This window comes from Temnothorax americanus, unplaced genomic scaffold (genome assembly GCF_048541705.1).
Source record: "Temnothorax americanus isolate GAGA-0224 unplaced genomic scaffold, ASM4854170v1 Scaffold43, whole genome shotgun sequence".
In the NCBI taxonomy this organism is placed as follows: domain Eukaryota; kingdom Metazoa; phylum Arthropoda; class Insecta; order Hymenoptera; family Formicidae; genus Temnothorax; species Temnothorax americanus.
Genome location: NW_027509581.1, coordinates 289,307 through 303,009, shown reverse-complemented (window position 1 = coordinate 303,009; position 13,703 = coordinate 289,307). Strand labels below are relative to the sequence as shown.

Sequence of the window (13,703 nt, the reverse complement as noted above, 5' to 3'; positions counted from 1 at the left end):
AAACATTTTTTAAATATCCCTGAAAGGTTCCTGTGCTGTATGAGTAATTGAAGGTTAACTATCACTTAAAGGTTAACCATCATCCAAAGAAAAACTCTTAAAGTTGGGTGTGATTTTGGACCGCCAATTGAAGGTTAACCTTCAAATGATGGTTAACCTTCAATTCTCGGTCCGAAATCACACCCACCTTTAAGGGTTTTCCTTTGGTGTTTTTTTAACGGTTAACACCAAAAGTTGAGTGTATTTTTCCATAAGGGTATATTTATCAATTACTATGAAGTAACTTCAATAATTCCTTCGCGTAAACGGGATTTTGTAGTAACTTACGATAATTTACTCTGCGTAAACGGAGTGATATATCGTAAGTTACTACAGAAGTAACGCTCGCGTAAACGTAGTAAATATTAGTTCATTTGATGATTTATAGTTAAAGTTATGTATTCTCTATATATTCTTATTTTAGTATTAAATGATAATATCCATCTCTCTGATAATATAAAATCACATTCAATTTTAATAAAATTGGATTTATTAAGTACAATGCTTATCTTTTTATTTTTTCTCTTGCTCACTTTATCAGTTATAACGCAGTATGAGTTATACTGTAGTCATATGTCATAAATTGACATATACTATACACTATCTTTACTAAAATATACTCAAAGCGGAAATATCCCATTATAATGGCGGACGACCAATCTGCATTCTGCAGCCTCGGTGTCCTATCCCTCACTAGAGGATCACTAACAAGGACAGATGCCTCTCGTTAGACAAGGACAGATATAGATATATAACATAGAAAACAGGATTAGAAATGTTGACATTATCGACTTCGAGGAAGTTCGGCTTTCGCTATGGGTATATTTATAATTCACGTACTTTCTAAGCGATAAATAAGAATATTTATTTTATTTGTGGAGAAATGACGATGAAAATGTTGATATCTTTCGTTCCAAAACACGAACTTCGCGCGCATCTCTACCGCTAGTTATTGCGTCTGTTACCATCGCGGCGCTACTTGCGAAGTCGATCGCGGAGACACTGGAGTCGCGAGTCACGCCGCCGGCGTATACGAGTACAGTAGTTGCGCGTTTGACTCTTAGCAGTTAAATTGGATGAATTTGTGATATGTGTGTGTCATCGCGTTTTCTTAAGAGAAAAACGTCTTTTGGTAATAGCACTGTTTCTCATCAAGCTCATTGCGCGTAGCTCTTTCCCTTTCTGTCCTCTCGGCCCTTCTCTCTCTCTCTCTCTCTCTCTCTCTCTCTCTCTCTCTCTCTCTCTCTCTCTCTCTCTCTCTCTCTCTCTCTCTCTCTCTCACACACACACACACACACACACACACACACACACACACACACACACACACACACACACACACACACACACACACACACACACACACACACACTTGCATGCACGCACCCCCTCGCTACACACATATGCACCCTTTCATTCTCTTTTTTTTTGTCTTGCCTCCCCTCTGTCTATGTATCTATCTATCCATCTATTCATCTATTTATCTATCTATCGATCTATTTATCTATCTGTCTATTTATTTATCTATACATATCTATCTCTGTTTATTTGGCTATTTATTTATCTGTCTCTCTTAGTGATATGTACAATACAGGATCCTCTTGTATTGTACAACCAAAGGCAGAAGTGCATTTTCGATACTGAAAAATCCGAAAAAGGACAGGGAAAATAAGTGAAGACGAAGATAAAACGAGAGAGAAAGAGAGAGGGAGAGGGAGAGAGAGAGAGATGAGTAAAAGAGGGAAAGAGGGAAAGAGATAAGCAAAGAGATTCGCAAGGAAAAGCTGATAGCGAGAGAGGGAGAGAGAGGAGAGAGAGAGAGAGAGAGAGAGAGAGAGAGAGAGAGAGAGAAAGAGAGAGAGAGAGGAGAGAGAGAGAGAGAGAGAGAGAGAGAGAGAGAGAGAGAGAAAGAGAGAGAGAGAAGAGTGTGCATATATATATATATATATATTATATATATATATGCGTGTTAATGTCGGATAGCGATGAGTGGTAGAGTGCAACGAGGACACACCGATCAGTCGCGCTTTCGCGTGAGGTGAGGTTAAACTGACGTCGTTCGGAAATTCGTGACTATCTTCTATGCTTTTTCCCTCTACAGGGGACTCGTATCTGTGATCTCTCAGCCTGCATCCCCTCGCGTATACGTACGTAGTGCGACGAAAGGAAGAAGCAAAGTGACGTGTTACACGTGCATTGAGTGTGTTAAAGTGCCATCTGAATCCGACATTTCGAGGACCGAGATCCTACTACTCCTGCTAGAATTTCTACGCTCTACGTGTTTCCATTACGTGAGTATAGCCTCCTGAAATCTGTGATATCTGTGTTGTTTAGAATATACCGAGACTGTACGAGAGTCGTACTTGAACGAGTTGTTTAAGATGGCAATTAACCCAATTTCATCAATTGAGTAGATCGATTCCTATTCTGGCTATACATGTGGAAAGATCGATTTCATTTTCTCTCTTTCCATCTTTCCTCCTCCTTTCCCTCTCATCTTTTGCCTTTCTCTTTCTCTCTCTCTCTCTCTCTCTCTCTCTCTCTCTCTCTCTCTCTCTCTCTTTCTCTCGCGCGCGCGCGCTCACATCTGCTACTCATTTACTGCTCGGCACGACCTTCGAGCTAGGACGTATCCCACGATGGGAACGTTCCAATCGCGCAGGTACGAGACACAACTCTCTCTTTGACGCTCAAGATACCTAAAATCTTATCATTAATAATAGATGCGTTACAACAGAATAATTATGGTGTCATTTAAATCATTGAAAACTGATTAAGTGATATATAAACATGTTATAATAATAACATACTATTATAACAATTTAGAGAATAATACACACATATATATACATGTTATAATTTATAAGTTTTGTTTTTGAGGTTATTATTAAGAAAAAAAGACTTTAATATGAAAAAATTATTTGTTTATTATTTATTATAATACACAGAAATAAACGAGGAAATAAACTATTTTCTGTGAAAATTCTTAGTGTACGAATAACTTTTACACCACTGTACATATATTCACATGTGTGTTTATGCACTTGTCTTTCTTAGAAATTATGACATAAAATGACAAATCTATTTACATTCACTTATATTCTTATGTTAGTGTATAATGTTGAACATATAAACAACACGTGATAAGAAATATAAAACTTATGCACAATATAAAAAAGTAATATATAGTATATTAGCGTAGTTGATATCGAAGAATAGATTATTAATAACAAAATTTGAGTATAAAAAATTAGACGAAACCATTACAGAATATATGTGACAAAAATGTCTAAAACTTGTAAAACGTGCAATAAGAGCATTCAGACTGAAATAAAATACGGATCACGCATGTTCATTGAACAAAATACGTATCAGTTCATCGATCATATTACTCTTAATGACTGTGAATATAAATTAACAGGCATAGTTAATTTTTATGGTGATACGTCAGTCAGTTTAGTAGGACATTATTATCTACTTAAAAACATAAAAAATTTTAAATGTTAAAAAACATTACAAATTTAAAAAAATTACAAAAATATCCAGCGAAAAAAAAAACAAAAGACAAAAAAGACCAAATAATTTTCGATCTCCAAAAGTAAAGTGCCTTTTAGGTTTTTGCTCGAAGCGTAAAAATTTTACGTCTTATAAGTTAGCTAAACAAAGTGAGCAGAATCAATTCTAAATAATATTTTTATTTGTTGCTCATTTGTTGCTAAAAAGTTGCCAAAGACAAAAATTTGTTGCTCTGTAAATTTTCTTAAAAAATGATGTTTTGCTAAAAGAAGATTAAGTTAACGTGACAATATACATGTAACAACGAAATTGTACATAACAATTACGTAAGAATTTGTTGCTAATTTGTTGCTCACAAAATATGCTAGTCCCGATTTTGTTTCTCACAAAATAAGTGTAAATAACAGCGAAAAACCTCAGCATGCAGACATTTGCAAGAGTAAAGTACCAGAAAAAATTTGTTGCTGGTTTAAATTTGGTACTGGCATATTGTCTGAATTTGTTGCTTCCGATATATCCAAGTTTTGAATTTGTTGCTTGCGAAATAAGTATATACAATAGCGGAGAACCTCAGTGTGCAAGCAGTTACAAGAGTAAAGCGAGTAACAAATTTTTGTCTGGTAATTTACTCTTGTAACTGCCTGCACGCTGAGATTTTTCGCTATTGTTTATACTTATTTTGCAAGCAACAAATATAAAATATTCTACAATAAATCTTCTTTTATGAAAATATAAAAATTTATAATAAAGTTGTAATGATTACATTATTATCAGCTATATAAATTAATCAAATATTTACAGCAGTTGTACTTGAATTTTTTAAATGTTGTTATAGCAGTATTAGCACGCACAAAACAAGACATAATCTGTTGAATTTATTTGTTTATATTACTCATTTATCATTTATTTCATATTTTTGTTACTAAATGTTGCTTATATTAGGTAATAATATGAAATATTTATGAGGTACGATTTAGGCGACCGGTACGCATTCGGCAACTCTTTCCTATATGCATTTTAACCCTAGAACCACACCCTAACATCGACACTAACCGTATACCTGGAATTATTATGACCCCAAGCACGCATCTTTGATCGCTTATAACTTTTAGCAAAATTCATTAATCAAGACGTATTTTATTTTAAATTTATCGCTAGGTTTTCAGGAATGCAAAAATGCTACGAAAATAAATATATGGATTAAAATAAAAATTACAAAAATATTAACGTAAACAAGAATTCTGAGAAAAATTAGAAAAAATTGATCTTTTTCAAAAAATCATATCTTAATGAAGAAATAAGTAAAATAAACTTTTATCTACAGATTTTTAAAGTAGAAACTTCAAATTTTAAGAAAAAAATACGCCGTAACTCGATCTGTCAAAAAGTATACTTACTTGAAAGAATGAAAATTGGTAATTTCAAGAGAGTTATTCATGATTTATGCATTATTTTAATAGGACAATATAGGAATATTGGATTAAAACAAATACAAATAAGTGTGTACATTGCACAAATTTTTTTTTATTTGTTATTTTTTATAGTTTCGGAGATATTTGGCCCGAAACAGAAAAGCCGATTTTTTTTCAAAGGCGTGTTTCAGTCCCTAAACATGCCATGCGTATGAGAGCACGTATAAAAAAATACGTGTCTCTTATTTTTGTCTAGAAAATAACATATTAAAAGCTCATAAAAATCGGAGGACACTTCCGTACCTTTCCTTGTGTGTAGAAAAATATATAGTATAAATTCACAAAAAAATATTTAGCTATAAAAATCCAGCCCGATTGAAAATGGCAAATCTCTATTTACTTGTGGTTTTTGATTCACATATTAGTCAAAATTTTCACTTATTGTTTAAATTAAATAAATTCTTTTAATCCTCTTCTAAAAAGGGCATGTCGTAGGTATTGTTGTCACTTTTCCGCGATGCCGATTGGTTCTCTTGCTGCGCTTACTTCATTTGCAGCTGTCATTGTATATTTTGACAGTTGTGTGTATCAAGGGTTAATAGTGTAATAGTAATAGCATAATGTTAAAGCTATAATAGCGCGCGCGAAGCGTGCGTCTGTAGTGTCTAGTCCTCTTCTAAAATGGGCATGTCGTAGGTATTGTTGTCACTTTTCCGCGATGCCGATTGGTTCTCTTGCTGCGCTTACTTCATTTGCAGCTGTCATTGTATATTTTGACAGTTGTGTGTATCAAGGGTTAATAGTGTAATAGTAATAGCATAATGTTAAAGCTAAATAGCGCGCGCGAAGCGCGCGTCTGTAGTGTCTAGTTAAATAAAAAAAGTAATATTTAACAATATATTCAGTATATTACGTAGATATACAAAATTTTTATTAGCGAGTGCTTTGTAATATATTGTTAATAGATAGTAAGAAAGCGTAAAAATAACGTAGAAAAAATGGAATAAATAATATTGTAATTTAAATAAATAAATAAATAAAAAAAACAAAAAACGAAAACGACGCGGATTGAGCGTCATATATATTTTTGTGTATAAAATCAGAGCTCAGAATGTTACTTTGTTATCAAGATATGTTAGGATTACTCGGCCGTCAGCTTATCTCCGCTAAATTTTCACAGCGCGTGGTCGATGTTGGAAACACTGTGAACGTGCACTCTGATAATGCACGAGTCTTATCGCTTTCCAAAAAATCACATGTTTTTATAATTTCGATGTTTCTTTATTGCATGGCATGCTTACAATCGAGATGGTTGTGAAAGTTCAGTATTATAGTTTTAAAAATCTTAATCAGAATGCAAAGTTATATGTAATCTGAAATTCGAGATATAAATTCGAGTAAAAATTTAATAATGAGAATTTGACTACGAAGAACGGACTATATATATATATATATATATATATATATATATATAATTCTATCTCTGCTCCATTTGGTCGTACAAACTTGAATAAAAAACCAAATTGTGTGGAATTTTGTAAGCTACAATTTTTATATCTACATAAATTTTTGTAAAGTTGACATTTTCCGAGTTATTTGCAAAAAACTAATTTTTGGGGCCTTTTGGACTCTCTCCTCTCTCCTCCCCGCAACGTAGCGTCTACACGTGGGGACTTTTAATATGTTGAATAGTACCCTAAAACAAGTCTATTTACAAAGTTTCAGTCCAGTCAGTATTATTTCCTCAAAATTTTGTCATTTTACTCGGCTAGTAGATACTCATCGTGTTCGTCGCGACACGCCGCGCGCATATACTCTGCGTCGATCATCGGCCAAGGAGCTGACTCGTCATGACGTCACTCCCCGTGCAACGTATCATTTTTAGCTCACATACATATACATTGACTCATCGTAACGGAGCGAGTGACCGCGTATTCGTTATAATATGCTCGATACTCACAATTGCGACAATTCTATTACTGATTTGTCATATCGCTTGTGTGAGGTAAAAAATGTATACAGAATATTTATCATATATTGGTACATTATAATGTGTAGGTCATCTTAATATACTTAATATACATTTTGTCATTTGTGCCTTTCAGTTTCAAATGTAAGCCTTTCTCTGCTGTACTGTGCTAAGTATATTTATTAATTACTGTTTATTAAAAATATATAATCATGTTTTTACGATACCGATATATTATACTATATTGCTTAATTTGATATTGTGTGTGTACATACATAATATGATATATTTTTCTCATTTTATATTTGATTTTTACTTGTCAAACATATGAATATATCAAAATTGTCAGATAGCTGTAAGTCGTAATGGGTATGTACACATTACATATGTGTGCATATGATGTGCTTAACTCAGTAATATCTAAATCAAAGCTGGAAAACACATTAATAATGCCGAGTGCATATTTTTATTTACGGCTTCTTAGTTTCAGTAACTTAAAATTTGATTACTTTATTTTGATACTAAAATTCTTTAGTATTTTAATTGACAGTGATTTTCTGTGGATTTTACTTTATTAGAGATATTTGTATTTTAAATCGTCAAATATATTTTAATAATTAGAGTAGTAAATTGGAAAGTAATAATTCTAATTATTAGCAGAGTAAATTAATATTATACTTTGAAAAAATAGAAACTACAATATTTTATCAATCTGCCGCTATTATTTTATTCTGTTTTTGAATAAATAAGGTATTAAAAAAATATTAAAATTTGATACGGCATTTTCTGACATCAATACAGATGTATAATATTTGATAATTGATATCTTGAGTTCTTGGCTCTGCATTCTTCCCCTTCTTCGAGAAATTCGCAAATTCTGGATTTGTGTTAGCTACCTATATTTGCTCTATACCCTCGCTGTATCACCATATCGAGTCTGTAGCGGCGCATGTTTTTATAAATGGCTGTAATGATTACATATTGCAATGTGAACACGACGCGCTTTCCCTTGGCACTACTGACCGAGGCGAAAACATTGTATATGTCTTATTCGTTTGCTGTCTTTACTACTGCCACTGTCACTACCGCTTCCACTACCACTACCACTACCACTACCACTACCACTACCACTACCACTACCACTACCACTACCACTACCACTACCACTACCACTACCACTACCACTACCACTACCACTACCACTACCACTACCACTACCACTACCACTACCACTACCACTACCACTACCACTACCACTACCACTACCACTACCACTACCACTACCACTACCACTACCACTACCACTACCACTACCACTACCACTACCACTACCACTACCACTACCACTACCACTACCACTACCACTACCACTACCACTATCACTACCACTACCACTACCACTACCACTACCACTACCACTACCACTACCACTACCACTACCATTACCACTACCACTACCACTACTATAGTATCACTATTACTACCATTACCTACCACATCACACTGTAACGCACCACATCACACTATAATGTACCTCACCACCATCACATTACTGCCACACCACTCTCACAGCATCGCCAAAACTACCGTCGTATTACTGCCACACTACCGCCACATCACTCTCACAGCATCGTCAAACTGCCGCCACATTACTGCCATATTACCGCCACACCACCGCCACACCACCGCCACACCACCGCCACACCACCGCCACACCACCGCCACACCACCGCCGCAAGCACTAATACACTCGACCGAACTTTTTTCGAGGGTGGCCGGAGATAAAGCGCAGATGATGCCGAATGACATGTTGTGGGAGAATAGAGGCACACGATGTTTGAGGCTTGCTGGAATTTGAGGAGTAACGAGGAGAACAGAGATTGCCAGTTGCTTTAAAGCGCTCTGGAAACGTTAATTGATATGCTAATTGTAGATTAGCCGTACTCAAACTGTAGTTCATAAATCTATTCGAAATATTAATATCAAGAAGTCATAAATTTGCTTTAATTGTATTATATAATTGTTTTAATTTTTATTTATATTTTCACCTTCAACAATTATGTATACAAATGCATCCCATTTCAAATACTAATTTTCAAATTGAAACTAAACTTTCGAAAGTTACGCTATATATTTATATAGATATGTATCTTTCGACAAAATTACTGAATTTATTTAAAACTAATGTTTTTCAATATTTTCAATGAAAAAATTCAGTTGCTTTGAATTTTGGGGGATTTTTTATTCATTGAATTTTACAATTAACTGGAGCAACTTGCAAATTTGCCGAGAGTCACTTTCCGATCGCGCAACTTCGGGCGCCACTCACGCCTAAGCTATTGATTTTAGAGAAATGCCTTCAGAAAATTTTTTATAAGAAATTTAATTCTGTACAAAATTGTTCATGTGCAATTTTGCTGTATCTCAAACGGTTTTCGCAGCATTTTGAGTAAGAGGTCGAAAGGGGCCAATTTTTTGGTTTTTAATTTATTTGTAAAAACGAGCAGGGTTGACGAACCACAAAATTGATATGTTTTTATCAGTGCTATTTACTATCAAATGGGATATAATTTAAGAGCCCAAATTCAAATTTGATTTAAAACCATAACTTGACTGGCCTATAGTTTTATGCAGAATCCTTTATTAATTAATCATTGTAAAATTTTTTAAAAGTGAAAAAAATTTTGCTTTTTTTTAACAATAAATTTTATATTGCTTTATTTTATATTTACCTTATGCCAGTTAATTTAGTCTATAAGTGTATGTTGAACATTGTTAATATAAGTTTAAAGTTTAAAATTTTCGTAATTATTGGTACACTGTTGGAAAATTTGTGTTAAATATTACATAAATCACATGTCCAAAACGGTCCACTCAAATTTTTGTGTTAATTTAACATAAGATGGATGTGCTAAGTGGTAACACTGATATTATGTTAAAATATTTCAACAGAAAGGAAATGTTATTTTGATTGTAATTTGAAGTTAATTATGTATACAATTAACATAACTTTTATGTTGAAGTTGAGATTGTAAGATAAAATCAACACTCTATTTCTGTAAATTTTTATTTCTATCTTTTTTTATATAGAGTAAAATCAACATTCTTTTTCTGTAAATTTTAACACATTTAATAAATACGTTCAAATTGTGTTACTTTAACATATTTTTTAAGTTATTTTAATTATTTTACATTTTGAATTTGTAAAATTCAATTAACATAGCAGGCATATGTTAAATCTACACACGTATGTGTTGATTATTTTACACAAAAATTTTAACACGGACTTTTTTTTAACATACAGGACCTCTGTTTTCAACAGTGTAGGGTAACTCCGGTATATACGCCGCATCTAAGTAAAATTTTATTTATTGAGTACTATTTAATATGTTTATAACCACATGAATTATACCGATAAAAACTTTATACTGTCTACTACTATAAAAAAATTAGAAATAAGAAATATTTATTCTTTGTAATTTAACAAAGAAAGCTTTTAGAGACCCTTTTGCCATATATCCCATAGGGGTATATGGCGCATTGAATAATTTGAAACATTTTTTAGCTAAAAATAATATAAAAACATTGAAAACTAATAACAGCACACGGGTAGACATATAAGAGAGCAATAATTTCCATACATTTCGTTACATGACAGCATCTCTGTAAAAAGATATCGATCATAACCCATTTAGACCCATTATATCCTGTAGTTTCGTTATGCCCGCGGGTTCCCCTACTTTTTTTAAAATAAGCTCTTTCTAAATTTTAATCATGGTCTGAGAAAAATCAGTTCTTTTGCAACTTTAATAAAATTATAAGTTCATTTCTACAAGAATTAAAAAAAGGAATTATAAAAATCATGCAGTTTAATACGTCCAAAAAAGATGCACAAAAGTCAAAGTACGGGATCTATTTACAGGAGAGTGATTCAAAAGTTTGATGCCATTTGGTGTCACACCTTGACATTTTTTGCAATTATCCCTTTTTTGTCTACTTTAAATCAAGACTGCAAGCAGAGGATTTGATATCAATATATCAAAATATATTTTATATAAAAAATTGTAGAAACTTATTTTAAAAAATAAATTAAACGTTAAAAAAAAAATATATATATATATATTCTTTTTGCGCTTGTATTTTACAGTGTTTTTCAAAGTGCTCACTCCAAGTTGATTTTCATTGGCATTCTTTTTGTTTGTATAAACTTTCTATCATATTTTTGATATTTTATAATTTTTATTAACATTTTATAGTGTGTGGTTTAGTTTATACTTGTAGAGTGTGTACAGTTTGTGTTTTACTGTTTTTTTTTTAAATTTTTAATATAAGCCTGTAAAAATTAAGATAAAATCGAAAAGGAAATTAGAAATATAAATATATAATAAAATATAATAATAAATTATATACACTATATGTATATAGTATGTAATTATATATTCCATTATGTAATTATATTCTATTATATTACATTATGTCATTTTAGGAAATCTTCATTCAACACTTGCGTATATAGTTGCAGATTCATTGCCTATTCTGATTCGTACTAATTGTAAGACTTTATATAGTCTATATGTTCAAACTTTTTTCAGATATTTAGATATATTGGAAAATCATTTAATTTATATAGATCAAAATGTAGAAAGCAAGTTACTTTTTTTATAGACAGAAATAATTTTAAAAACTTAATATTTTAGTAATTTTCAAGTACACCCTCCTTCTTAATATGACTATCGCAAATATTTTACAAATTATAGTTTACATCAAAATATTTTTTAGACAAAAATTAAGAATTTGCGGATTTTAAATTGTTTCAATTCAAATTCCTGCTGAGTTATGGCTGAGTCTACAATGGCTGTCGTAAATCGTGAGTCGTAAGAACCAATCATAGTTGATTATTCTCCTCAAATTCAACTGTGATTAGTAATTTCTTATACGACGTATGACTTATAACATTCATTGTAGATTCAGCCTAAACCGAATGAGCACCTAAGTCGACGTTTTGCTATCTTAATAGTATGTACATTAAAACTTAACTATTTCACAGCAATGATATGAAAGGTCTTGCAAGAAGAGGCATGTCGTAGGTCAACACACCGGCGAGGATTATAACAAAGCACGATTTGACACCGTCTCAAAATGACACGGATTTTTTGCATAATGCATATGTCACGGTTTTGAGCAAATTGTAATCCATGCTCATGAACTTTGGTCGTTGGCAAATCGGGGTTTTACTATTGGTACATGCAATATTGTGACGGTGTCAAATCGTGCTTTGTTATAATCCTCGCCGGTGTGTTGACTTACGACATGCCTCTTCTTGCAAGATTTTATATTATTTCATATTATTGTGCGTCGTGTCGACAAGATCGTCAAGTCTTCTCTCGCAGAGAGTAGATTCATTATGTATAATACGCATGGCTCTGTATTCCATGTTTTTCAGACCGAATGGTGAGTTTTTTAAGGAATCTTTTTAATATCTCAACATTAATTAAACAAATTTACAGATATGGATCAATTGGTCTATGTTTCTGATACTTTGAATCAGTAAACTTACCGTACGGTACGGAGAACGTGTAACTTAACTTCTGTAAATTATACTGCTGAAGATGGCTCAAAGCTGAGCCGAAACGTACGGATCGATGTAATGTATCAAAACGACGAATAAATTAGTTATTTTTGATATTACGCACTGTGATCTGCGTCTGACCCTCATAGCCTTGACTTCTCCTATCAAAATAATTAGCAAATTGAATTTTTGTTTTAATTTTGTATTCTTAACTAAAGAACTGAATAATTAGAGAATGTAGAATATTATTTTATTTTAAGTAATATTATCAAGAAAACATTTTTTGTGAAGATCATCGTTACTTAAAAGAAGAGAAAACTGAGTAATTGGTTTTCTTAGCACTAGAATGATATTTTTTTACGTGTGCGTATACGGCACGCCATTTTACTATTTAATATCATCATAAAAATTCTATCAAATTAAATCGATACTTAAAGAAAAGAAATTATTATAAAATAATGTTTATACTATAATATAATTTACTTCGCTTCCAGTATTATGTATGTAGTATGATCCACATTATATCTTCAAATTAGTACATATTTTAATTATGGAATGGAAGAGGAAACCCGAACTTTTTTCATCAAAAAAGAAATAATGGACCCAGTTGTTTAACGCAAGGACAATGTATATAGAGTTAATGTTCTATGTCTATATGTGACTATTTCATTACATTCTTTTCTTTATGCGGATGCATGAATATTTATCTTGTATTTTAAATGATCCCCTCAGAATGCAACTTGTCGATCGAGTCAGTATATATAGTAAATGCACATAAGATGAAAAATCAGTGTGTGTGTTCGAGTAACATGTGATAATTGTTCCATACTAACATTGGAAGTCGAAGTGGTATTAAATCTTTGTCGAATGTAATTTGACATTTTGGAATTTTCCAAATTTTTATATATAATTCTGTTATTTATAGTTAAAGTTTAATATGCTAGAAGTCCTCTATTTATATTTTATTTTTTATTATAATATAACTATATAATTCAAAAATTATTCATACCTGGATATTTTAGTTAAAGAGAAGTTAATTTTAAATTGGCCAAGTAATTTGCCTTTAAAAAATTAATGCGTTAGAATTGGAACTCTTTATGTATACGTTTAAAGTTATATAGAGTTAATAATTGATACAATTTCTTATATGTTATACATTATGTATACATTATGTTTATTTATATTGAAATAAATTAAT

The 13,703-nt window shown here is 32.0% G+C and overlaps 1 protein-coding gene across 3 annotated transcripts in view; it reads left to right on the top strand.

Moving 5' to 3' along the window:
• The first annotated feature begins 1,042 nt into the window (after positions 1-1,042).
• Positions 1,043-13,703, top strand: part of Ecr (ecdysone receptor) — a 100,870-nt gene continuing 88,209 nt past the window's right edge. Inside the window, exons 1-3 of one of the 3 annotated variants that reach the window (XM_077416466.1) lie at positions 1,047-1,171; positions 2,023-2,077; positions 2,141-2,330. The gene's annotated coding sequence lies outside the window, so the exon portion shown is untranslated. Of the gene's footprint in view, positions 1,172-2,022; positions 2,331-13,703 lie in introns of all 3 variants that reach the window. The other 2 variants (XM_077416465.1, XM_077416464.1) reach the window with 2 other exon arrangements.